At 44.7% G+C, this 27,834-nt stretch overlaps 1 long non-coding RNA gene across 7 annotated transcripts in view; it reads right to left on the reverse strand.

Moving 5' to 3' along the window:
• LOC144299864 (uncharacterized) overlaps nt 1-27,419 on the reverse strand; it is a 45,657-nt gene extending 18,238 nt beyond the window's left edge. For 6 of the 7 annotated variants that reach the window (XR_013366637.1, XR_013366629.1, XR_013366533.1 and 3 more), the window contains exons 1-3: nt 27,041-27,154; nt 17,932-18,192; nt 14,052-14,266 (exon numbers count right to left, since the gene is read on the reverse strand). This is a non-coding gene — a long non-coding RNA (uncharacterized LOC144299864). Of the gene's footprint in view, nt 1-14,051; nt 14,267-17,931; nt 18,193-27,040; nt 27,155-27,390 lie in introns of those variants that run through there. The other variant, XR_013366558.1, reaches the window with a different exon arrangement.
• Between the last annotated feature and the right edge of the window lie 415 nt (nt 27,420-27,834).

Raw genomic sequence — 27,834 nt, forward strand, 5'->3', positions numbered from 1 at the left:
GTCCAGCTCCAAATCCCAGCTTTGCCCTCAGGAGCTGTGCAACTTTAGGAAGCCTACTTTCTTTTGCACATAGGTGCTCATCTGAGCCACGGCGGGGGATGACAGCCGGGCATGAGGGCTTATTCCCCGGAGGCTGTTGTCCTTCTGGCAGCCAGAGTGGCCTCTCTCAGACATAGATCAGAGGCTGCCCTCACCCCTTGGAGCACAGGGAACAGAGCCTTCTCTTTGCCCAGGCCTCAGACCCCAGCCACAAGCACATCCCTGCCAACCACTCCACCTTCACTCTGGCCACCCTGACCCTCTTTCTGTTGCTCAAATAGCCCAGTTTCTCCCACTTCATCTCACCTTTGAGCTCTGTGTCCCTCTCCTGGATCTGCCCAGATGGTTCCCTGGCTAATCCGTCCTTGTCACCAGGTGTCAACATGCCTGTCCTCTCGGCCCCGCCAGCACTTGGTACCACCTCCTCCTTTACTCTGGATCTGTCTGCCCCTCTGTGGTGACCAGCACGTGCCCAGTGGGGGGTCAGTGTCTGAGACACAGGGGGGCTCCCAGACCTTAGCAGGTGTGGGTGGAAGAGGCGAACGGGAGCCTTCATTTCTGAGACGGACGCAGTCCCTGCTAGAGTGTTTTCCAGCCACACATTCCCAGGATATGTTGTTCCAGCCACATCATGAGTGCCGCTAAAGACCCTAAAGGTCACAGACAAGTACCTTGTAGGAGTTACTTCAGGTCCACGCACCGCAAGGTAGATGGTAGGAAAATGTGGAGAAAGGGAAGCAAGAAAAGGCAGAGGGGGTCCAGGCTGGAGCAGAGTGGCTGTCGGCGTACAGCAAGGTCAAGAGATTGGTGGGAACTGAGCTCAGAGCTGAAGGGTGGACTAGAGGAGCTCTGGCTCTTACTCTGCTGGGGGCAGGAAGCCACCAGGGCTTTCGGCAGAGGAGTGATGTGACCAGACATAACTTCTCAAACAGGGTCCTGGCTCATGTTGCATGAGTGAGTAGTGGTGTGGAATGTGGGACAGAAGCAGGGGTGCAAGAAGATGATGCAATGGTCCAGGTGAGACGCAGGGTGAGCTGGGACCACAGCGGTGAGGCCTGATGAGGAAGGACATTGAGTGCTGCGGGATCCCCTGATGGGTAAGGAGACTTGGGGCGTGGAAGCCACAGACCATGCCAAGAGGTCACTTACAGAAACCAGGAAGGCCAGGGGAATTGTGGGCTGGAGCCTGGGCTAATCACTTCCACCCACAGGCAGGTGCTGGAGCTCTGATTGTCACACTGCCACCGTCCAGGCATGAGGCTCTATGCTCATGTCTCTCGTATTCTCCAGGTCACACTGTATGACTGAGTAATGTAAGGACCAATATACTTAAAGACATTCTAATAAGTAGAGGCCATCGCACCGTACGTGAATTTAGGTCTGTTCCTAGTCTATTTGAACATATGGCCTGGAGTAATCCTTCCTTTTTGTTTCGTTGAGTTGTCTTATATTTTTACAAGCTATATCAAGCAAAGCAAGTTTTTAAATGACTGCAACACCAATAGTGACTAATCTAACATCAATCTAGTGTTGGATTTGACCAAGTAAAATATGGGCACTCTTTATAAAGTGGTCAGATCACGGGGAGTAATTAATCACTCCCCAAATACTCTAGGCAGAGTGAAAGAAATGGTAGGTAGGAAAAGATGTATGATCTCCTTCAAAAGTGACACATATAGGTCACCTTCTGAGATCTATGGCTTCACTGGCTACACCCAGTAACAAACTTTATGTTTCCAAGTACTCAATGGAGAAGATACTGCAAAGATGTTCACATTACTCAGTGTCTGGCAACTTCACTTTGTGATGTGAGTCTTACTCCTGTGGGTATAATAGGTCACTAGAAAAGAAATTAAATTCTCAGTAGATTTTAACGTAAGCCAATACATTACATCTTGACTCTACCACGAAGACGTTTACCATCATATTTTGTATGTGGAGAGTACTGTATTCAGACTTGGGATTATTCTCTCAAGTTAAAGGGAAGTGACTTATTAGTAAACCAAAAATTAAAATCTGTGGTCAAAGCCAAATCCCAGGGATTACAAGGGATTTTCTTTAAAGATTAATCTGTTTATTTAAGAGAGCCAGCAAATATGGGGTGGGTAGGGAGAAGGAGAGAGAGAGAGAGAGAGAGAGAGAGTCTCCAGCAGGGAGCCCAATTGTGGGGCTTGATCCCACAACCCATGACCTGAGCTGAAACCAGGAGTCAGATGCTCAACCAGCTGAGCCCCGTAGGTGCCCTGGGATTATAAGGGATTTGGGGTCCTGGAGATGATGACTCCATGTCATGTCAGGTCCTCGCCCCTTGATTCATGTGCATCGGCCCTTAAATCTGCCTCCTTCATTTCTCCTTCATGGATTTTGACAAGGCAGGTTGATGGCAGCAACAGAAGTATCTTTATGTCAGATCAAGCCCTGGTGTAATAACTCAGATGAATGAATCACATTATGAATCTTGACATTCAAGATTCCATGCTTTTCACACAGAGCTAATATTTTCTAAAGTGTTAAGGAATAGAAGCCTCATTTTTGGGCTCTAATGAAGTCTCTTGCAAATTGTTACAGAATGTAAATCGAGAATGAAGACAGGCAGGCAAATTAATATCAAAATCTTGAGAGTAATGAAAATAAACAAAGATGAACCTAAATATTTTATGAAATGCCCTCAAAAATCATAAAGTGCTTGAAAAAAATAAGTGGCTCTGGCAGCCTTTATGAACACTGCACACAACTCCTGGCATAAAGAAGCAGACATGGTGTGAGCTCCCTTGAGAAACAGAGCAATATTTTACCCCCAATACCCTCCACTGGCCACCACTTGCACCCCTCAAACTCTACCCTTCTACATTCAGATACAGATCCCTGAGTGTAAAAATCTGGAGAAGAAATAAGCAAAGCGTGAGGGAGACAGCAGTCGTGCACAATGTGTGACAGGTACGCAGCGGGAGCCCTCGGAGGGAAGGCAGCAGGTAGACAAGCAGCCTGGGGTTTTCAATCATCAAAATCTTCACACTCAGAGTAAAAAAGCACAAAAATTAGGGTCGAAAATGGTGCATCTGAGCAAATCACAGAGGGAAAAACAAAGAGACATTCAGAACCAGATCGGCAGCCATGGGGATAGACTCAGAAGGAGATGCTCCCACACAATGATGGGGAGCCAGGCCCAATGCATCCAGTGTGCTAGCTGAGCACGTCTCAACTCGCTTGAGTTTGAGTAAAAAGACAAAATGTGGGGCGCCTGGGGGGCTTAGCGGTTGAGCATCTGCCTTCGGCCCAGGGTGTGATCTCAGGGTCCTGGGATCGAATCCCACATCGGGCTCCCTGTGGGGAGCCTGCTTCTCCCTCTGCTTGTGTCTCTGTCTCTCTCTCTGGGTTTTTCATGAATAAATAAATAAAATCTTTAAAAAAAATGTATAATGTGACTGAGATATTGTCCAAGTAAAACAATCTAGAATAGCCAATCCAGTTTAAATGCCCCATTGAAGATCATCAGACAGGGAGGGGAAGAGGGGGGATCTTGGAAGAGGAAGATTAATAAACACTGACACAGGAAAAATGGAGATAACTCAAGGAGTAGACAAAATTTAGCTTTAATTAATATTCTAAGAGATTCACTAGATTACTACATTCACAAATGACTGAGTATCCTATTAGCTGGAACAATCAAAGGACAAAAAAGCTTTTCAACTTCAAAATATATTTATAACCTTTTTAAAAAATTTTAATTAAAATTCAATCTAGTTAACATTTAGTGTATTATTGGTTTCAGGGGTAGACTAGAGATTCATCAGTCTTGTATCACAGCCAGTGCTCATCACACCACGTGTCTGTCTCCTTCATGTCCATCCCCCAGTGACCCCATCCCCCTCACCTTCCCCTCCAGCGACCCTCAGTTTATTTTCTAGAGTTACAACTTTTTGAAAGTAGGGTAGAAGAGAGAGGTATTCCAGAGTGAAACGAAGAACAAAAGAATAAGAAAGAAGAGGAAGAAAATAGGAGAGCAAAGACCATGTGAGCCAGTGTGGGACCAGCGGCAGACCTCCGAAGGCAAAATAGAGGTAAGGAGTCCACAGAGAAATAATGAAAGGGCCGTCCAGCACGTCTGGAGAATACCTCAAATGTTCAGATGGAAAGGATCCCTTCGGGGACAAGTAGGAGGGATTTTTAAAGGCTCATCTTTGGAAACATCCTGGAGAATTCTGACCGAAGCAGAGAAATGGCAGCTTCCAAAGAGAAGCAAGGCCACCGTGTAGGACCAAGAATGCTGCTGGCCTTGACCATCGTCAGAGACACCCTGGTTTTGTTTGAACCTGCCTGACACCTAGAGAAATCATCAATCACAGGCAAGGCTGAAATAAAGACACTTACAAATAGGGATTAATTCAGAGACAGTGGCTTTTTTATAAAACTACTTGACGATGTTATAAACAATGTTATTCAGAAATAAAAGATATGATGCAACACACCGTGTATAAGATCCTGGATGCATTTGAGGATGTGGAAGTTATCCATCAGAGGCACGTTCTCAGGTCAGTGGGAAAGAAAGAGGCAACTAAAACTTCACCAGAAGGATGCCTGGGTGGCTCAGGGGTTGAGCATCTGCCTTCAGCTCAGGGCGTGATCCCGTGGTCCTGGGATCAAGTCCCCCATGGGCTCCCTGCATGGAGTCTGCTTCTCCCTCTGCCTGTGTCTCTGCTTCTCTCTCTCTGTGTGTCTCTCATTAATAAATAAATAAAATCTTTAAATAATAATACTAATAATAAAACCACCAGAAAAAAATTAAAATTCTACCATGGTACAATTTCAAGCAACTGATAGGGAAAAATATTTCTAAAGGGAAAGAATTCATGCGATGTCTACATCCTGAATATTGTCTTTTTAGTATCACAACTACCCTGACCTCTGCCAACAGAGCCAGGCTGGTCGTTCTCCAGAGGGCATGGTCTGCTCAGATGCCCCCAGCAGGTGCCAACAGGGAATTTGGATTCCAAGCACAGAGACCCAGACCCCAGATCTGCACTTCATGGCTGGAGGGACTTTGAGAAAGCTACTGAAACTCTTTTTTCTGTTGCTATTTGGCATTCCACATAAAATACTGTTTCAAATATGCAGTTTTAACGACAATGTTTTTCTTGTGAATATAAATGATGCATTTTTAAATTTCTTGTCTTTTTTTTAAAAAACTTCTTTTTAAAAAACTATCTTTCATAGTTTCTAGACATTTGCCCTTTTTCTCAACTGGCTACATATATAGGACTAAAATAACTTATGAAATGTTGTATTTACTCATACTTAAATATTAATTTTGAAAGGATATTGAATACAAATTCATATGCCATTCTATGTTAGGTCAATAGATGTGATCAATGGGAGGAGGCGGGGCAAGGAGGTGGAGGAGTGGGGTCCTCAACTCACCTGGCCCCATCAGTTTACCTAGACAACTTTCAAAACATCCTGAAAACCTAGGAATTTGACCTGAGATTTAAAGAGAGAACAGCCAGAACGCTACAGAGGGAAAGGTTTTTGTTTCTAACAAGGTAGGAAGGTGAGAAAAAAATAAAATAAAAAAGAATCAAGTGGGGGAGGGTCCCCATGAGGAGCCAGGCTGAGGCCCGAGGGGAGAGGATAGGATGGGAAAGCCCAGCCCCAGAGACACATGAACTCTAAAAATCCGCACTGGATTCTTCCGGACAGGAAGGTGCTTAGCAGGAAAATCCAGCCGAATCTCAGGAGGGGCGGTGGGGCCTCCAGTCTCCTGGGGTCACTCACAGAGGGGGGCGCCCGGGGGAGAGCGCCCCACACCGCAGGCGGAGCCATAAAGGGCTGGGGTGCCCGGCGGGGCCTCGGGGAGAAGCTGGGGGACTCCGCGGGAAGGGGGCTGGGCCTGCTGCCTTCGGGGGACCTGGCCCAGAGCATGATCCCAGCGGCGCAGGCCCTGGATCCCAGGGCGCCGGGGACACAGCCCAGGATCCTGTGCTCCCTGCGGGACAGGTGGAGGCCATGAGGGCACAGGATGGTGAGGATGCTCCTGCCACCAGGGCTCCCAAGCTGTGCAGAGTGGCGCCTCCCACTCCCGGAGCATCCAGGCCCCTGCGGACTGGGAGCTGCCGTGGTTACTGCAGGACCTGACTCCAGGGCTGGAGAGCTGGCCACCGCCAGTGTCATTGTTCCTCCTGGTGTCACCTGTGCCTGGGAGGCACGGGGCCCTAGGGCACAGAGGCCTCACGGGGTAAACAGCTCCCTGAGCCCCGAACCCAGCAGGGGGGTGGGGCATCTCCTCCAGGTGCACACACCTGAGAGTCAGCACAGCAGGCCCCCCCCCCCCCGAAGACCAGCTGGAAGGACAGGGGGAGAGTAAGTTCTTGACCGAGCAGCACTGGAAAGCTCCACGGGAAGTCGAGGGATTTACAGTATATAGAACCAGAGGGGACCCCTCCTATTTTTTTTCTTCCATTTTCCAATACAACTCGTTTTTATATCAGACTGTAAATTTCCAATTTTTTTCTCTTTTCCCTCCTTACCTACAATATTTTACCATTTTTTCATTTTTAAGATTCTTCCTTTATTGACTTTCATATTTCTACAATTACAGGTCTTAGATATATTTTCCACTTCTAGATTCCCTTCAACATATTCAACTTAATTTGGGGCGATATACAAGATATGTTTTTTTTGTTGTTGTTTTATGTTTTTTGTTTTCTCTGCCTCATTTTGTTCTACAATGTTGGAAGTTAATACCTTCTACAACATGACCAGTATGCACCTACAACCAAGTGGCATACTGCACTGGTTCATTCTGTGAGATTCCTCATTCCCATTCTGCCCTCCTCTTTTATCTCATTTATTTTTTGGTGGTCAATGTTGCGGCCTTCTACAAGTATTTATATAAATACTTTATGTAAATACTGGTTTATATAAATTTGGGACTGAGTATCTTCTAACATACATAACTAAATACACTCAGAAACAAGAGGAATACCCTCTAGAACCCCTCAGGTAGACTACATTCTCCCTACACTACAACTTTGCCAACATCACCATCTCCCAGTTAACCTCTCCCCCTTCTTTTCTTCTCTCTTTTTTTTTTTCTTCTTCTTTGGGATTCTTGGTCTTTTATTTTTTACTACTTTGTTTTAAAATTTGTTTTTTACTTTAGTGGTCATTTTGCTTTATTTCATTCTGCTCTTTGTTTTCAATTTCTGGTCTCTGACCTCGACAGAATCATCTAGGGTGAAATTTACTTGGGTCGTGATTGATATTCTTGACTCAGCCCACTCATACAGCCACTCTGCACTGAGCAAAATGACTAGCAAAAAGAACTTACCATAAAAAAATCATAAACAGTACTCTCTGCCACAGTTACAGAATTTGGATTACAATTCAATGTCAGAAAGCCAATTCAGAAGCACAATTATAGAGGTACTAGTGGCTCTGGAAAAAAGCATAAAGGAATCAAGAGACTTCATGACTGCAGAATTTAGACCTAATCAGGCAGAAATTAAAAATTACATGAGATGCAATCCAAACTGGAAGTCCTAACAATGAAGGTTAATGAGGTAGAAGAAAGAGTGAGTGACATAGAAGACAAGTTGATGACAAGGAAGGAAGATGAGGAAAAAAAGAGAAAAACAATTAAAAGACCATGAGGAAAGGTTAAGGGAAATAGATTATAGCCTCAGAAGGAAAAATCTACATATCCTTGGGGTTCCAGAGAGCACCGAGAGAGACAGAAGGACTGAAAGCATATTTGAACAAATCATAGCTGAGAACTTCCCTAATATGGGGAGGGAAACAAGCATTCAGATCCAGAAGATAGAGAGGTTCCTCCTCCCAAAATCAATCAAAACCATTCAACACCTTGAAATTTAATAGTGAAACTTGCAAAATCCAAAGATAAAGAGAAAATTCTTAAAGCAGCAAGAGACAAGAGATCCCTAACTTGGAGGGAAATATTGGATTAAAAGCAGACCTCTCCACAGAGACCTGGAAGGCCAGAAAGGGATGGCAGGATATATTCAGGGTAATAAATGAGAAGAACATGCAGCCAAGAATACTATATCCAGCAAGGCTCTCATTCAGAATAGAAGGAGCAATAAAGAGCTTCCAGAATAGGCAGAAATGGAAAGAATATGTGACCACCAAACCAGCTCTGCAAGAAATATTAAGGGGGACTCTGTAAAAGAAAGAGGAAGCCCAAGGAAATAATCCAAAAAAACCCAGGGACTTAATAGGTATTATGATGACACTAAATTCATATCTTTCAATAGTAACTCTGAATGTAAAAGAGGTAAATGATTCCATCAAAAGATGCAGGGTTTCAGACTGGATAAAAAAGCAAGACCCATCTATTTGCTGTCTACAAGAGACTCATTTGAGACCTAAGGACACCTCCAGCCTGAAAATGAAAGGTTGGAGAACCATTATCATTCAAATGGTCCTCCAAAGAAAGCAGGGGTAGCAATCCTCATATCAGATAAATTACATTTTATCCCAAAGACTGTAGTAAGAGATGAAGAAGGACACTATATCATACTTAAAGGGTCTATCCAACAAGAAGACCTAACAATCATGAAAATTTATGCCCCTAATGTGGGAGCTGCCAAGCATGTCAATCAATTAATAACCAAAGTAAAGACATACTTAGATAATAATACACTAATACTAGGAGACTTCAACATGGCACTTTCTGCAAATGACAAATATTCTAAGCACAACATCACCAAAGAAACAAGAGCTTTAAATGATATGCTGGACCAGATGGATTTCACAGATATATAGAGAACCTTGCATCTGAACACAACTGAATACACATTTTTCTCAAATGCTCATGGAACTTTCTCCAGAATAGACCACATACTGGATCACAAATCAGGTCTCAATTGATACCTAAAGATTGGGATTGTCTCCTGCATATTTTCAGACCACACATGAATTAAAAAGATTCATGGAAACTAATGAAAATGAAGATACAACTGTTCAAAATCTTTGGGATACAGCAAAAGCAGTCCTGAGAGGGAAACACATCGCAATACAAGCATCCCTCAAAAAAGTGGAAAAAAACTTAAATGCACAAGTTAATCTCCCACCTACAGGAACTGGGGAAAGAACAGCAAATAAAACCTACATCAAGCAGAAGAAGAGAATTAATAAAGATCTGAGCAGAACTCCATGAAATAGAGACCAGAAGAACTGTAGAACAGATCAACAAAACCAGGAGTTGGTTTTGAAAGAATTAATAAGATAGATAAACCATTAGCCAGCCTTATTAAAAACAAAAAAGACTCAAATTAATAAAATCATGAATGAAAGAGGAGAGATCACAACCAATACCAAGGAAATGCAAATGATTTTGAAAACATTTTATTAGCAGTTATACGCCAATAAATTAGGCACTCTAGAAGAAATGGGTGCATTTCTGGAAAACCACAAATTACCAAAACTGGAACAGGAAGAAATAGAAAACCTGGACAAGCCAATAACTAGGGAGGACATTGAAGCAGTCATCAAAAATCTCCCAAGACACAAAAGTCCAGAGCCAGATGGCTTCCCAGGGGAATTCTATCAAACGTTTAAAAAAGAAACAATACCTATTCTACTAAAGCTGTTCTGAAAGATAGAAAAGGACAGAATACTTCCAAACTCGTTCTATGAGGCCGGCATCATCTTAATTCCAAACCAGACAAAGACTCCCCCAAAAAGGAGAATTATAGACCAATATACCTGATGAACACAGATGCAAAAATTCTCAAAAAGATACTAGCCAATAGGATCCAACAGTACATTAAGAAGATTATTCACCATGATCAAGTGGGATTTATCCCCGGGATGCAAGATTGGTTCAATACTTGTAAAACAATCAACGTGATAGATCACATCAACAAGAGAAAAAAACAAGAACCATATGATCCTCTCAATACATGCAGAGAAAGCATTTGACAAAATGCAGCATCCATTCCTGATCAAAATTCTTCAGAGTGTAGGGATAGAGGGAACATTCCTCAGTGTCTTAAAAGCCATCTACAAAAAGCCCACAGCAAATATCATCCTCAATGCAGAAACACCGAGAGCATTTCTGCTAAGGTCAGGAACAAGACAGGGATGTCCACTCCCACCACTGCTATTCAACATAGTACTAGAATTCCTAGCCTCAGCAATCAGACAACAAAAAGACATTAAAGGCATTCAAATTGGCAAAGAAGAAGTCAAACTCTCCCTTTTCACAGATGACATGATACTGTACCTAGAAAACCCAAAAGACTTCATCCCAAGATTGCTAGAACTCATACAGCAATTCAGCAACATGGCAAGATACAAAATCAATGCCCAGAAATCAGTGGCATTTCTGTACACTAACAATGAAACTGAAGAAAGAGAAATTAAGGAGTGAATCCTATTAACAATTGCACCCAAAAGCATAAGAGACCTAGGAATAAATCTAACCAAAGAAGTAAAGGATCTATACCCTAAAAACTACAGAATGCTTCTGAAAGAAATTGAGGAAGACACAAAGAGATGGAGAAATATTCCATGCTCATGGATTGGCAGAATTAATATTGTGAAAATGTCTATGTTACCCAGGGCAATTTACACGTTCAATGCAATCCTTATCAAAATACCATGGACTTTCTTCAGAGAGTTGGAATACATTATCTTAAGATTTGGAATACATGTATCTTAATACATTATCTTAAGATATGTATTTGGAATACATATCTTAAGATTTGAAATCAGAAAAGACCCTGAATAGCCAGGGGAATATTGAAAAAGAAATCCAGAGCCAGGGACATCACAATGCCAGATTTCAAGTTGTACTACAAAGCTGTGATCATCAAGACAGTGTGGTACTGTCACAAAAAGAAACACATAGATCAATGGAACAGAATAGAGAGCCCAGAAATGAGCCCTCAACTTTATGGTCAACTAATATTCGACAAAACAGGAAAGACTATCCACTGGAAAAAAGGACAGTCTCTTCAATAAATGTTGCTGGGAAAATTGGACAGTCACTGGACCATTCTCTTACACCATACACAAAGATAAACTCAAAATGGATGAAAGAGCTACATGTGAGACAAGAATCCATCCAAATTTTAGAGAAAAACACAGGCAACACCCTTTTTGAACTTGGCCACAGCAACTTCTTGCAAGATACATCTATGAAGGCAAGGGAAACAAAAGCAAAAATGAACTACTGTGGTTTAATCAAGATAAAAAACTTCTGCACAGCAAAAGAAGCAGTCAACAAAGCTAAAAGACAACCTACAGAATGGGAGAAGACATTTTCAAATGACATATCAGATCCCTATCAAACAGTATCCAAGATCTATAAAGAAGATCTAGTATCCAAGATCTATAAAGAACTTATTAAACTCAACTGCAAAGAAACAAACAATCCATCATGAAATGGGCCAAAGATATGAACAGAAATTTCACCAAAGAAGACATAGACATGGCCAACAAGCACATTAGAAAATGCTCCATATCACTTGCCATCAGGGAAATGCAAATCAAAACCACAATGAGATACCACCTCACACCAGTGACAATGGTGAAAATTAACAAGGCAGGAAACAATAAATAATGGACAGGATGTGGAGAAAGGGGAACCCTCTTGCACTGTTGGTGGGAATGTGAACTGGTGCAGCCACTCTGGAAAACTGTGTGGAGGTTCCTCAAAGAGTTAAAAATGGAGCTACCCTAGGACCCAGCAATTGTACTACTGGGGATTTACCCCAAAGATACAGATGCAGTGAAACTCTGGGACACCTGCACCCCAATGTTTATAGCAGCAATGTCCACAATAGCCAAAATGTTGAAGGAGCCTCAGTGCCCATCAAAAAATGAATGGATAAAGAAGATGCGGTCTATATATACAATGGAATATTACTCAGCCATTAGAAAGGATGAATACCCACCATTTGTTTCAAGTGGATGGAACGAGAGAGTATGATACTAAGTGAAGTAAGTCAATCAGAGAAGGACAAACATTATATGGTTTCATTCATTTGGGGAATATAAAAAATAGTGAAAGAGATTAAAGGGGAAAGGAGAGAAAATGAGTGGGAAATATCAGTGAGGGTGACAAACCATGAGAGACTCCTAACTCTGGGAAATGAACAAGGGGTAGTGGAAAGGGAGGTGGGCGGGGGGGGGGGTTACTGGGTGACGGGCACTCAGGGGGGCACTTGATGGGATGAGCACTGGGTGTTATAGTATATGTTGGCAAATCGAACTCCAGTAAAAAAATACACAAAAAAATAAATTTGATCAATGGGCACAGACCAAGAATACTGAGGAGAAAATGAAATAATCTGGGTCCATAGACCACTAAGGCATAAATGGGGTCTGTCAAGATGCCAAGGAACCCCCCTCTTTTTTTAACTCTTTCAAAATAAAGGGAATAACAAAACTTCCTAAAATATTTCTACTGAACAAAGGTAAGCAATAATGGCATCTGAACAATAAAACAGTCACTGAAAGAATCTGAGTGCCATTAATGGAGTATGCCATTAACAGAATATGGCAAGAAAATAAATAAATAAATAAACAATGTTGGAAAGGACAACAAAATAGGTTTTGCCCACATGGGATGATCCTAAACATCAAGAGGAAAAAACTAATAGTTTATTAAACCCAGGGTTCAGTAAAGTAAGTAGTTCAATATAGGATCAACATAGAAAAGTATTAATTTTCCTCTAAACTAATGAAAGAAGGTAGATTTCTTTGCATACACAAACCATACAGACATGCTGTATAAATGGACCTGAGACAACAATGAAAATCCAATATTTTACCTACTCCATAGTAATCCTCCTCAAGTTAATCCAGAACTCAATACACCTTCCCTGAAAATTTCATGGCACTCGCTGAAGGGTGGTAGGGAACTTGACAAAATGGTTCTGTACTTCAAATGGAAGAGGAAGTCGTAAAAACTTCACATTTTCTGAAATGAATCAATCATCGTGGAAACACCAAAATTCAAGAGTGGTTTGCTCCCTTTCAGCAATCATTCCCACAGAAACAAAGACACGTCAGGGGACTCAGATAACAGGTGCTCATGCTGTATTTGGCCAGAGTAAGAAAATTGGAGATTATCTGACTGCCTATCTAAATTGTGTTAATAAATTAATAAGTAAGTTGATAAATTAACTCTGATACACTGCTCCTTGCGCTTCACCCACTCACCGAAATAAACACTGTCTGTGGGGCATCGTGAGAATACTAAGATGTGGAGTCTCGGTCTCCGCTAATAGGGAAGAACAGCGAGAGACACTTGGAGATGAAAGAACTTACAATGTGTACAGCCCTGATCACATTTCTCGAAAACATTTCCTGTGTGAGCATAAATATGTCTCTAGCTACATTTGTATGTAATAGTCAAGAGTAGAAGAATCCACCCAACTTCTGAGGAGCGGAAAGATAATGACATCTTCTGCTTTTTCACTTGATGTATTTTACGTTATTCGATCTTATTAACCGAGTGAACGTTTTGTAGGGGTTTTTTTATGATAAGAAGGGAATTTGCAATTATCTGGTGATTTTTTAAAATGTTTCTGTCCATAAATAGAATCATTTGCTGCTCATTGAAGTGTCTGTAGCTTAGTAACTTTTATCTCTGGCAACTTTTCTCTTTTCTATCTGGCAAACAGTGTTTATTACTTGGTGACTTGTCTCTCTGACAAACAAGTCTAACTTCCATGGAGAAGATGCCTGCCTGCACCTGCAGCCGGCTGCGGGAAAGCCAGCAGAAGGTAAAGCTGATTTTCCAGCAATGCCCTTGTTCTACCCTGGAGCACTGAGTGGAGACCGGCGGTGCTGCCAAGCATGGTTCTAGAACGCCCTCTTGAGTTCTTTCTGAAGAAATCTCTGGAGACCCACAAGGCACTCTGGCTGATGCTCAGGAGGATGTCCCTAAAATCCTAAAGCCGCCATTAAGAACTGAAAAAATCTAATCTGCAGTAAAATACTTAAGTAATCAGGAAAGGTCGTTCACGTAATCTTAACATTACCTGAGTGAGAAACTTGTTTGTGGAAGAAATGATGCTTCTTTGACCGGCTAACGACAGAAATCAGGCCACAAAGTACAGGTTCACCTGCTGAGACCTAATAGTCCACTTGTGCTGCCAGGACCGTGAAGACAGTGCCTACAGATTTGTTTTACTTTCTCTTTCATGTCCTCCTTGGTGTTTAACCGTTAAAATTCATCTTGTTTTATTCTTGGGAGCTGAAAAAAAAGTTTAGGAAACTGAAAAAAGATGAAATAAATACAAACTGAACAATAACTGGTCATTTTACTAACATATTTCTTATCAAATATTACAAACTCTGAAAATTGGTGATTTATTTATGCCATCAAGTCATTTAAAAGATATCAAGTTGTGAGGTTGCTACGAGAAGTAATGTCAGACCACCTGGAAGTGGCTGTTTCTAACATCACCATCCATGACCTGGTGACCTCATCTTGCTTCTACATAGAAGCGTCCTGCTGTGTGGTCAGGAGTTACTGTTCCGCCCAGAGACCTAGGATGGTTTGGCCTGTACATGGCAGGTAACAGCTTGATAAGCTTCCCATGTATTTATCCTCTGAGAATTCAGTGACCCCCTAGCCTCTACCACTGATGCTCATACCTCGAAATGCTCTGGATGCCCCCCTTTCACTGCGGCCCTTTCTCTGGGGGGGGCGGTGACTGTGGCCTCTGTCACCCTGAGATCTCACTTCTCCCCTCCATGCCTGGGCACCCCGGGCAGCATCTCCCTCAGGCTGCAGAGGCCAGCGGGCACGGACTCCTCCAGGAGGCTGCCCTGTGCCAGTCCACTTCCTCACGTGTCCGGGGAGTGGGGTTGGGGGGCAGTAGGACAGACTGTTCATGATAGATCCACCCCTGCAGCCCGGCAGCCCAACTCTTCGGGCTGCCTTCTCAGCAGCAGTTCTCAAACTGTGTCCCTGGGCCGATGGTGTCACCATTATCCAGGAACTTGGTTGAGATGCAGATTCTCAGGCCTCACCCCAGACCTACTGTGTCAGGAACTCTGGAGAAACGTGCAGTTTCACGACACTTTCTGGTGATCCTAGAGACTGCCGGTGTGCAACACTCTGGAATTCTGTGCTCACAGGCTCTGTCTTTGCTGAGGAGGATCGCTAGCCAAGCCAGCTGCTAGCACATTCCCAGCTCCCCAGCCAACAAAATAACCCACACCCACCAGTGACCCATGTCAAAAGTCAGGCTCAAGATGTTGTCGTTCTGTGGTTTGGGGCTGATTCCCCCCTGGTACCCAGTTGTAAGCATGTCTTGGGTTCCTGTCACTACAGATTGAGAGACACTAAGTTGCTATCTTCTTGAGCTGGAGTGCCGCTCCTCCAAGAAAATCCTGCTTGTGTTTGCATGTCTGGAGGAAGTAAACATCATGGGGGGGGGGGGGCGGTATGTCCTGGAGTCACAGTCAGCTACAGGAGGGGACGCTGCCGCGGGTGCAGCCACCAGAAAGCTTTCAGGCAGGTGACTGCTCCAGACGGGAGAGAGTGGCTGCCTCCCAGCACAGAGGAGGCTCAAAGAGCTCAGCATCACCAATCTGGTGTCACTTCCTTTTTTTTTTTTTAATAAGATTTTATTTATTTATTCATGAGAGACACAGAGAGAGGCAGAGACACAGATAGAGAGAGAAGCAGGCTTCCTGCAAGGAGCCCAGTGTGGACTCGATCCAAGGACCCCAGAATCATGCCCTGGGCCATAGGCAGATGCTCAACCGCTGAGCCACCCAGGAAGGCATCTGGTGTCACCCCCTGGTGGCTCAGAGACACCCCCAAGCCCAGTCGTTCCTTGCCTTAGCACAGGAAACAAGCCAAGGCAGGATGTTCATGCTGTAGTCGCACAATTGCAACCAGGTGCGCAGGCCTCCCCCAGCTCTCGTTCCTCTGTCACCTCAGGATGGGGAAGAATTGCCCATGCTGTGGAATCCCCAGCAAGGTTTTCTGACTGCCCATTACCTCCAGGGCAACCAGAAAGGTCAGCCACCTCTAAGGTCTGCACAGGGTGCTGCTGTCATTGTAGCAACCGTTGGTGGGGCCCTCCGATCCCCAGCCCGTCTCTCTGTGCTGGTGGTCATGTCAGGACACTGTGAGTGATAAGCTACAGTCAGGTCCCCCATGGCATGAAGCAGCTTGTATCATTCCCTGTGCTCAGGCCCCTGGCTGCCATCCCGGCCCTTCTCACTGAGGTACTTGTGCTCACCTGGCTTCCACTGAGCAGGGACCGTGATGCCGGGCTCAATCCCAGGACCCCAGGATCATGACCTGAGCCTTCAGCTCAGCCACCCAGGCACCACTTTATTTTTAATAAATCATGGCCTTTCTGCAATTTTTCTCCTTATTAAAAACCTAAGGCCGAACTCTGTGTCATTCAGATCTAACAAAAACAGGATCTGTGTTAAGTGGCTCACAGTCTCCTGTTCCATCATCAAAGACCTTTGGTTGAAAAGTCCTCTGAAAACAATCGTTGGCAGGTGGAAGGTTGAGGTTTACCAGAAGATGTGAAATTGTAAAACATAGAGAAGTGCTTCTCAGACCTGAGGACCCCCAGAGGGCCTGTAGACACATAGCTGGCTGGTCCCGCCTCCCCACCGCAGGAGTCCTGATTCAACAGTGGGGAGCAGGGGCCCCAAGTGTGCGTTTTTAGCTTGCTCTCAGGCCGAACACACTGGGGCTGCTGTCCAGAGATCACACTGATCCTTGGGCTTTTTATCTCATTTCTCTTCCGGAGTGTTCATCTCTTGTCTCTGCTTCCTACTCTTCTGTGTCTGGACGTGGCTTACACAATCAGACTGGTCTGTTAAACCCAACTACCACAGAATATTCTTAAGAAGGAGCACTGACCCATTAATGGCTAATTCTGTTATAAGTTTCTAAGTATGACTCCCTGACTCTAAGATTTTCCCAAGTGTCAGGTGTAGAGGCCCAAATTCCCAATGTTGTGCTGGGAGAGGTCAAAACATAAGACTTAATTGCTGTGGAGTTGTTAGTACCTCCTGCTTGGTGTTTCCAGCATCAAACACACAAGCCCAGCACAAGTTCCTCTAGTACCACAGTGTCATTTGCTAGACGTAGATAGACACAGCCATATCTCTGCCCAGCCAGCACCAACCCCCTATTAGAGAACCAGAACTTCCACTAACATTGCCACTTCCGGACACACTAACACTCAATGCAAATTCTGTTTTGCCTCCTTTGAGGTGAGCAAATCATAACCAGAAAATAGTTCCTCCTCTGACAAATTAAGATGTTTCTTTCTCCAGATTTTGCCTTCAATTAATTTTTGTCTAAAATTAATAAATTGTGGTGTTGGCCTGGTTGCTAAATAATTGCATGGTGGTGATGCTAAATTCCCAGGCCAGAAGTAGCTCTCAACCGCTGACCGTCCCAGGAAGACCAATCATCCAGCTTTCCCTCTGAGTCCCCTAGAACCTTCCCATTTGGCTTAATCAAGGACACAGATGGAAATTTCATCTGATATTCTGTTATAGATAGTCCATGGTAAATTTTCCCAAATGATACACATGGTTTGACTGAGGGGAAATGTGATGTGAAAATCATTTTCAAAGAAATTCAGTTTCCTTACTCCCAAATATGCCTCTAACCTTCTTCTCTTGCTTCCAATCTTATCCCTTCTCCTGTCTAATTGCTCTCCTGAGGTCAGAGTGATTTTCCTAAAAGAAAAATTGTATAATTAAAATATACCATGCTCTTTTGCATTTAACCCTCTTGCCCTAAGGATGAAGCTCAAATCTCCTACCGAAAGTCACTAATCCAGACAATCTCCATCTTGTCTTCAGACTGTATCCTTAGCATCCCCCAGACACACCCCCTGTACGATTATTCCAACTGTCTTAACTTACCCAGACTTTCTGAGGCTCAGGGCGTGTATGGACTGTTGCCTTGCTCATCGGCAGTGGGCCTTCAGATCTCAATGCATGAGACAGGACTCTCCATGTGCGCTCTCAGCCTGCTGTGCCCACATCCAATTGTCCTGAGCCACTGTCGGGGAGGAAGAAGTTTCTCTCCACCCTCTTAGGGTTCCTGGCTGGTCTGGAAAGTCAGCTGACATAGACAGTTTAACGGGAGAAAAGTAGACACACTGGTTCCATGTGACATGGGAGCTGTCATAAGGAGATGAAAACCAGAAGAGACGGTGAGCCGAGTGCTATGATGCTGAGTGTGAGGAAGAGCAGGGGGTGTGGCAGGACAGACAGGTGGGGAGCAGGAGGTGAGTGCTCCAGGCTGGGAGAGACAGCATGGCCTGCCTGTGAGGATCCTTCTCAGGTCCCTGTAGCTTTGGAGATAAGGAAGTTTCTGCCTTCTGGGTCCAGTGAGGTGCCTCTCAGGAGGGTTCTATGACCTACTTCAGGGAAAGGGGTGACCTTCCTACTTCTGTCAGGCCTTAAACTCCTTCAGCTTAAAATACTCAATGCACCACGGCACCATATTTGGAGTAGTGTGTCTTGAACCTCAAGACTATCTCTACCTCTTCTCTCAAAGCAACTGTCACACTGGATTTCCCAGGTATTTGTTGGAACACTCCTCTGTATTTGGAAGAGATGATTTCTAACTTACTTACCAATGTATTTCCAGGGCTGAACAGAATGTCTGATACTTGTTAAGTGTATGCTGGCTGGCTGGCTGGATGGATGGATGGATGGATGAATGAAATCCCAGTAAAGGAAGAATTTCTGAATGCTAAGGATAGCACACAGACCCCCTGCTGGGCCTATTATAAATGACTATGGAAAGGCCACTTCTGAACCACTATATTGAATTCTAATGACTAACTATCTAAAAGCTGGGTACTTGTTTGGAAAAATCTAATTTTCCCTTTTCCAGTCTTATTTTCTTGAGTAAATTCCTCAGAATCAGAGAAGGGAAGAGATAAAACTTTCATTCTCTGAGCTGAATTTTGCGCATTTTCTAAAATGTCTGAAGTCGTGATCCCTAATGAGAAGGAAGTGAGTATATCTACTTTGCGCAATCCCTAATGAGAAGGAAGTGAGTGTATCTACTTATTCACTTGGTTTTACTGGAGAAGTTGCCAGCAGTTTCTGAGCAAGTCACCCGGAAACCTATCTCTGTTCCATGGGCAGTCTTCCTAAATTCCCCCCCTCTCCTGGCTCACACAAAACTGACCACCTCTGTAAGACACACAGAAGGAAAGACCACAGTCCCTCGCTTGGGGGAACAGGACTTGTGCCCTAGATAGTCCCTCGAGAGCCAGACTGCCCTCATGCTGGGGCATGGGCTTTGTGGCTGGGATGTTGTGCTCCAGGGACACTGCTAAGGAGTCCTCTGACTCGTACAAATGTAAATAGAGTCAAGTCAATAACCACTGGCTCAAGGAAAGGAAATAACAGGTTTCCTGGGGCCCTCCCAACACCACTTATTATGCAAAGCCAGTAGCTGGGAAACGGTAGGAGGGCTGTATAGAAGAGAGGTAATCAAGAAATGTATCCCCCCCCCTTTTTAATATCAGGTTGTTGGGAACAATTACATATAGCAAAATTCATCCTTGTGAAGTCCACAGATTTGTGAGCTTTGAGAAAGCAATGCAATTGTGAAAATGCCCCCCCACAATTAAGATACAGACCATTCCCACCACCCCAAAATATTCCCTCCCATCCCAGTATGGCTAATCATTCCCACCACTTGTGGCTTTTCACAAGCCCTATCTGATTCCATTCAAACAGTCTTGTGTTTCCAGAGTATCATATAGATGGACTCCTACAATATATAACCTTGAGTCTAGCCTCCTTTACTTGTCACCACTATTCTGAGATCCATCCATGTTGATGCATGTTCAAAAGTTCACACATTTTCATTGCTGGGTGGCATCTCATTGGGTAAATGACTTACAGGTTCTTTACACAAAGGTTGGTGGACCGTTTGTTGGGATACTCCAGTTTGGTTGTATTGTGAATAAAGCTACTGTAGACAACATAGAAATCTTTGTGTGAACACATGTTCTCATTTATCTTCGTACCTAGGGGTTGTACTGTAGGTTGGGTGGTAAGCATACAGTTGTTTAGAAGTTACCCCACACATGCGCCACAGTGACTGTCCCATTCTGCACCCCCACCAGCCGTAGATGAGGGTTCCAGTTGCTCTACATCCTCACCAGCATTTTGTATTATCAGTTTATGTTTTTTAAATGTTTAAGTCATTCTCACTGATCAGTGTCTTGGGCAATATTGTTCCTTTTGATGTCTTTATTTCATTTCAAAAACACCACTACAGAATTCCTACAATTTCAATTCCTAAGAAAAAAAAAAATTAGCTTTCTGTAAACCCTTTAAAAACATTATGTTTGGACAGAAGTTAAGATGACACTAATATTTGTAGAATTTACTTCTTTCCCTTTCTAAGAGCAAATAGCTAGCTAGCTTTAAGCCAGTGAACTGAAAATAATAAGTAGAAAAACAGTATCAAGGGCATAGCTAACTCACAAGCTGTATAAAGAGCTGACTCTACCTAACTGAACTTAGAAATCTTAATGAGATTCTCTTGCAAATACATATGAGATGATCTCAATTTTTAATATCTCAAGATAAATTAATTTAACTCTCAAAATTGTCATAACTTGTGCTTTAATAGGGGAAAATGGAAATTAAGTCTGTAAGGTTATAAGGTTGTGGAAGAAAAAGATGAAATGAATAGTGGATGAGGCCAAGCAGGGGGGACCCTGGGGCAGGGAGGATGGAGAAGCATCGAACAGCCATTCCCCTCTCCCAGGCATTAGAGAACAGTGTAAATGTCTGCATTCTGGAATCAGATGAACCAGATCTATCTGTGTATTTTTTCAACACACACTGAACCTCACCAAGTTTTGGTTTCCTCATCTGTAAACTGGTGGTGAGAGTAGCGCAGAGATCATAGTTATAAGAAGTCAATAAGCAAACCTGTCAAATGTTCAGCAAATAGGGACCAGGTGGGGTGGATGGTGACAGTAATGACCTACTGTAAGGTGTGGGCAACAGTGGAGACTCATCGGTGAACAGGTAAACCCTAGAGGAGAATCTGGTAGTATTAACCTGTCTAGTCCTCCACCAATTCATTTATGGGAAAAGAAAGTAAATTACGTACTAGAAAAGAACATATTTCAGCCCATAAGAGAAGCCAATGGTTTCTTCAGTTTAACACCAAAAGCACAAACAACCAAAGAAAAAACAGATAAATTAGACTTCTTCATAATTAAAAAACATTGGTGCTTTAAAAGACAACATCAGGGGATCCCTGGGTGGCTCAGAGGTTTGGTGCCTGCCTTCGGCCCGGGGCGTGGTCCTGGGGTCCCGGGATCAAGTCCCGCGTCGGGCTCCCTGCGTGGAACCTGCTTCTCCCTCTGCCTGTGCCTCTGCCTCTCTGTCTCTTGTGAATAAATAAATAAAATCTTAAAAAAAAAAAAAAGACAACACCAAGGAAGCTTAAATACAATCATTAGACAACACTTCTCCCAGGAGAATGGAGGGGAAATGCTTGCAAATTGTGTATCTGATGAAGGCTTGTGTCCAGATTATATAAAGAACTCTTAACAGTGAAAAGACAGTTCAATTAAAAGGTAGCAAAAGATCTAAATAGATACTTCCCCCAAAGAAAATACAGAAATAGCCAATTAGCTCCAAAAGTTAAACAGTGAGCGTTCACATAACCAGCAATTCTACTTCTAGGTATACACCCAAAGAACTGAAAACTCCACAAAAAAACTTGTACATGAACATGCATGCCAGCCTTATTCAAAATACCCCCCAAAAAATAAACAAGTGTCTACTGACTAATGGATAAGTAAAATGGAATATTATTTGGCCATAAAAGAACTAAGTACTGATTCGTCCCACAACATGGATAGACCTCGAGAGCATTATTCTGATTCCGGTTATATAAAGTGTTTACAGTATGCAAATCCATTGAGGTAGAAAGCAGATAAATGGCTGCAAGGGTCAGGGCGAGGGGTGCAGTATTTCTTTCCAGCGTGCTGAAAATGTTCTGGAACTACACGGTAGTGATGGTTGCACAGTTGTATGAATAAACTACTGAACTATAATCTTTAAGTGGCTAAATTTTATGACATGTCCATTATACTTTCAATAAAGCTGTTATTTTTCAATGATTGCATAGGAAATAGTAGTTTAAAGATATTTTGAATATGTTAAAACCATAATAATGAAGAAATATAATCAGATTTTATGACACAGAGAATGTAAATGAGCCAAAAATCCATCCTTCGTTATCGAGGAGTTTACAGATACTGTCTTTTGCCAAGAGTAAACACATAGATGTATAAATAGGTTCTCTAGAGGGACAGAGCATCTTCCCATAGAACTGAAGACAGGAACAGTTCTAAGCTACAGCCTCTGGATCATAGCAGGTTCACGGCGAGGCTCTTTGTCTTCAGCTTTGTTATACTATCTCATCTGTTAATGAGTGAATACTGTAGTTATTTTAACCAAATATTTTTAATTATGATAGATTAGAGTTACAATAATGGCTTGGTTCCAAGAAATAGGTTAAGAAACCAAGTTGCAGAAGAGAACACATAACTCCTGGGCTGCTGTTGTTGTTTTTTAAAGGAGACACCGGAAATTCTTGCACAGATACCCTTGTACGTGAGTGGAAGGTGTCCATATGTGTGCAAAATGACCGGCAGGAATCAGCTGGTCCTGGCACCCACAGGCCAGTGAATCTTACAGAGGCAGGAGACTTCCACTTCCCTATTTGTGCTTCCAGACTTTTCTCCACAATGACTGTGCTCACTCTGTGATATCTTAATGTTTATATAGGCCATGGAAACCACTCTTTTTTTTTAAGTGTTTTTAAAATTTAGTCTGGTTTTCTATTGCCTTACTAAGACTAATCTTATTAGTCTTAGTAGTTTGAAAATAGCCGAAGGGCAGATAATTCAATCTTTGGAAGGTCAGTTATACGTGACAAGAGAAAGGAAGGCAGCGGAGTTATTCTTTTAAGACAGAGGAAAAAAAAAAACAAAAACAGAACAACCTTCTTGCTTTGACCTAAATTAAACTTGTGGAGACTTTGGCAACTTTTCTCATGGTCTCCTCTCCCCTGCAGAAAAATGCACAAAGAACTTGAAAAAAAAACAAACACTGAAGAACAGGGAACATATCATCCAAGTAGAGCAAAACACTTAGCCAGAGGATTAATGAGCTGAGTCCAACCAAAGAGCCAGAAGCAGAGGAAAATACAGTCCCCAAGGGGGGAAAAAAAGCACACAGACAAGACAGAAAAGCTATAAAAAGAAATAGAAAGAAGAGTCAACTTTGTGCAGATTCCTACACAGATTGTAAAGGCTGAAAGAAAGACTTTTTTTCCTATTTGATTTCTGATATATGGAAGATGTAACATACCCAGCTAAGGTTCGATTGTTTAAAGCATGAATTTCTCAGAAAAAAAAATGAAAGGACTTGGAAATGTATAATGTATATAACTAGTTTCTAGTGTCTGGCTCAATGGAATAGTTCAGATTGATTAACTGTCTTTCTGTCACCACTTGATGGCAACAAAGTTAATCCCCAAGGGCGGCATGGGGACCTGGGGCCCTGATGCCAGCAGCGTGGATATGGATGGCCCTGCTTTGTGGACCGAGACCCATTTCGGCAGAAATTCACAAGAACAGGGAAGTTATTTCAGACCCTCCAAAGTGACGCATAGATAGGTCTTTGCTTTCTGAAAGATGGAGCAATATCTTTTGGCATTCTCAGGAAGGAAGGAAGAAAATATTGCTGGTGTTCAGAAAAAATTTTAATTTGTCTAGCTACAGTAATTGGATTTTTATTCACAAGCACTATGTAGAGAATCACAATAGAATGCACTTAAATTAGATTAAAATGATATCTTTGAAATGTGATTTGCAAAATTACTTTGTAATACACAATATTCCCCTGGCCTAATGTTAAGTGGATTTTGGATGATATGTCTCAGAGCAATTTTCCATTTGAAGTTTTTAATTCCTATCCTCCCCTTCCAGTCTGCATTTGGGCATGTCGCACGGGACATTTCTCCCCTCTCCTTAGTTTTTGCATGGGGTTTTCAATGAAGCGCAGAATCTAGAAGGAGTAGCTCTGGCAAAGCAAGCAGTGATCACCTGCTAGACCAGCGCTCTGGATGGTCCACCTCTATCGAAGGGTCCTCGACCCCAGGGATTCATCTTTGTAAAAAACTTGCATTAGGGCTCCCAGAGAAGCACCTGGGAGGGTGTTACACATGTTGATAGAGACATTTACTGTAAGGTGAGGCCCACACCACCTATCATGAGGGTGAGATCTGGTGTCTGTCACCTGCAGGCTGGACCCCCAAGAAAGCCAAGGGCCATGTGATGTCCTGAGAGTGGGATGCCGGGGGCAGGAGAGGGTCTACATCCCAGCTCAGCAGTTAGGCACAGTGAATCCAGCCTTCCTCTGCCTTTTTATCTGTTCCGTTGGCCAGAGAGGATATGACCTGTGCACATGGGGGGCAGGAGGACCATGGGCTTTACCCTGAGCCTGATCTCACATGTCAACCCCTTCCAGAAACACTCTCACACACATACCCAGGAATAACGTGTAGCCAGATGTGTAGGCCCATGGGGCCACACCAGGATGACGTATAACTTTCATCATCACGACGAGTTTCCACTCCTTAGACCGTGCAATAAAGTACAAGTACGGAAAGTGCACAACCTTGTTCAAAATTACACAAATGAGTACCTCTGTGTATTGAATATTGAAGCTGATTTTTAAGTGTGATTTTTTTTAAGATTTCATTTGAAAAAAAAAGAAAAGAAAAAAAGATTTCATTTGAGAGAGAGAGAGAGAAAGAGAGAAAGCAGGTGGGTAGGAGGAGGGGCAGAGGGAGAAGCAGACTCCCCTCTGAGCAGAGAGCCCCACGCAGGACTTGATCCCAGGACCTGGGATCACGACTTGAGCCGAAGGCAGACGCTTTACCGACAGAGCCACCATTTCGCGTGATTTCTGATGTATTCCACGGTAAGTCCCAGGCTACCCCAAACAGAGACCAACTTGCAGTTATCCCACAGGCAGGGCCGGATGGACAGCCTGAGCTCAGAGCATCATCCTGTGCTGCCCACACTGCCATCAGGAGTGATGGGGCTGCAGTCCGCAGCGTTAGAATGAGATGCCATGGAGAGGCTGCTGAATGGTCGGTAATTACCCACAGTTTATTTTCCTATTTAGCAATCTCAAAACACAGAGCATAAATAATTAGTAAATAATTAGTGCAACAGGCTCCTGAATACCCGTACATCATCTACTCCATGTAGGCATGTTAGGATGAATTCTCCAGTTATGCATGCACTTGGTAACTTCCGAGTGCTGAACTTGTAGGAAAACCATCTATTGGTTTCCTCTCCCAAATACTGGGTGAGCATCTACTCTGGGCAGGCCCGGCGGCCTTGACACTGCGGACACCGCATGGACCGTCAGAGAGGACCATCCACGGAGGTTAGATGTTCTGGTTCACGGGAGGCTCCTTGGGCGCTAGACCTTGGTCACTCAACATAACGCTGTGCAGGGGTAGATGCCTCACATCCTCCATGACCCGATGCAGCGGCAACCAGACCCGCAAAGGCAGCGAGTGCTTGGAATGTGCCCAGAGTGAGGGAGAACTGAATCTCTAATTTTGTTTTAATTTTTCTTGATTTAAAATAACCAACTGTGGCTGGTAGCTTCCCTACCGGACCAGGTGGAGGGGCCTGCCACACAGCAGCTCCCTGCGTGTTACTGGAACAAAGCAGGAGGTTCCCTGCCCTCCTGGGCCTGCCCTTGTAACACAGGGACACCTGGGGCTCAGTCAAATGATGATAAAGTAAGTCTCTGATTTCAGATTATAACCTGGCCTTTGAAAGGTGCACAGTGAAAAGAAGGAATAGGACCAAAGGCCTGGAGTCCCAGGGCGCGGTCTCTGAGGAGTGACCTTGGATCAATCAGAGCAGAGGGGGCCATACAGAGGCAGAGAAAGAAGGAAAAAGGGAGGGAGCCGGGAAATGGGGGCGAGCAGGTGGGGGGGCACTGTTGGGGTGCACGGGGAGGGCGAGCAGGTGGGCGGCAGCAATGTGGAGGTGCACGGGGAGGGCGAGCAGGTCAGGGTGGGGGCAGTGCTGTAGGGGTTGCATGGAGAGGGCGGGCAGTCGGGGGGCAGCACTGTTGGGGTGTCCTCTGTACCATAATAGCGCCTACGCCCCCATGGAGCGTGCTGGGCCCAGAAGGTCCTCCGAGGGACGCGTTCTCTAAAACTCATCCGTCTCCAGATGTGGAATCTCAGCTGGAAGGGGAGGAGCAGAGGCGGGAGGACCAGGTGGGAGGAGCCCAGACCTGCAGGCTGCTCGGGTTGCGGCGCGGAGGGCACAGCCGGAGAAGGCCGCGCATTCGCAGGGATGGGGGGGCCTGCCCAGCACCTGCCGAGGGGACCAGCTGCCCCGTGTCCCTCCGCGTCCCCGCGAGGCCTGGCACACGGGCTGGGGTCACCCTGGTGCGTCGCGGTGTCCACGCGCATCTCCATGCCCACGTCAGACCGCAGCTGTGAGGACGCTGCTTCCGTCAGGGGTTCCTTCGCCCGTGTTCACCGAGTGACAACCAGATGCCCCGCACCGCCTCCCGCAGCCGACTGAGCCCGGAGCAGGGCGGGCGGCCCCCCAGTGTGCACGTGTGCGCCTGTGGGTGACGCAGGCACGGTGCCCACCTCCCCCCACCCCCCGCGTGAGCAGGGCCGGGCTGGTGGGGCACCTGGGGTGGGGGACGATGGCTCAGGCCGGCTCCGCAGCCACACCTGCCTGTGCCGCCCCCGCCTCGGCGACCTCCTCCCCCACCTGCTCCTGAGCGGTCAGTCCAGGGTTGTGCGAACCGTGGGGGCCCAGCAAGGCAGGACCCGTGTCTCTCGGGCAGGCTGGAAGCTCCGACTGCTACTGGCCTCCGCCCGCCCCATCCTGAGCACCCTCTTGGCTCCCCTGCTCACCATGTCCATTTGGTTCAGATGGAGAAGGACTGTCACCCCGTCCAAGGCAGGAGGTTCACAGAGAAGGTCCCTGCAGGAGGAGGGGGACAGGAACAGGGAGGTGGAGGGAGCCGGCTTTTGAGAAGTGGGAAGGACACCTGTGCCTCTGAGCAATGCTTGGCACCTGGGGGCCCAGCATGTGAACCACCAGGTGCTGAGCGGCCCGGTCCACGCCAGCAGCCTGGGGCCAGTCTCGCCCAGCAGGCACAGGTGAAACACCCCCGGCCCCTGGACCCTTTCTTCCTTGTGCAGTAAGCTCTGAGTCGGTGATTCTGTGGTGGGAATAGATGGCATTCAGAAACAACACTTACAGGTTTGAGAGTGCCAACAAACGACTTCCATTTGGGGAAGGCACCTCCTGGACAAGCAAAGGAAAATTCAGTTTAACAGGTTAGAAACAGATTTGCGTTGCACAATCAGAAGAAATTCTCTTGGGAGCACACACATAGGGACTTGGCCGGGCTGCCAGGTGCACCTGACACGGGCTGTCTTCCACCTCCACTCTCGCTCCTCTCTGCTATTGTCAGCCACAGGGGAGCAGGCCCCTCCAGTCTTACTTTGGGAGAATAAACACATTTCTGTCTTTTCTTTTCAGAAATTTGCCCAAACTAATAAAAAGGAAATAAACTCAAACTCCACCTTTAGCAGAACCAGAGACACATCTGTTCTTACAAATCCCAAAACATGAAAACAGAAGACAGGCGTGGAAGTGGGAAGACTCGGGTGGGTCGGGAGGACTGCACAGCCACAGGCAG

The sequence above is a fragment of the Canis aureus genome, chromosome 1, assembly GCF_053574225.1.
Source record: "Canis aureus isolate CA01 chromosome 1, VMU_Caureus_v.1.0, whole genome shotgun sequence".
In the NCBI taxonomy this organism is placed as follows: domain Eukaryota; kingdom Metazoa; phylum Chordata; class Mammalia; order Carnivora; family Canidae; genus Canis; species Canis aureus.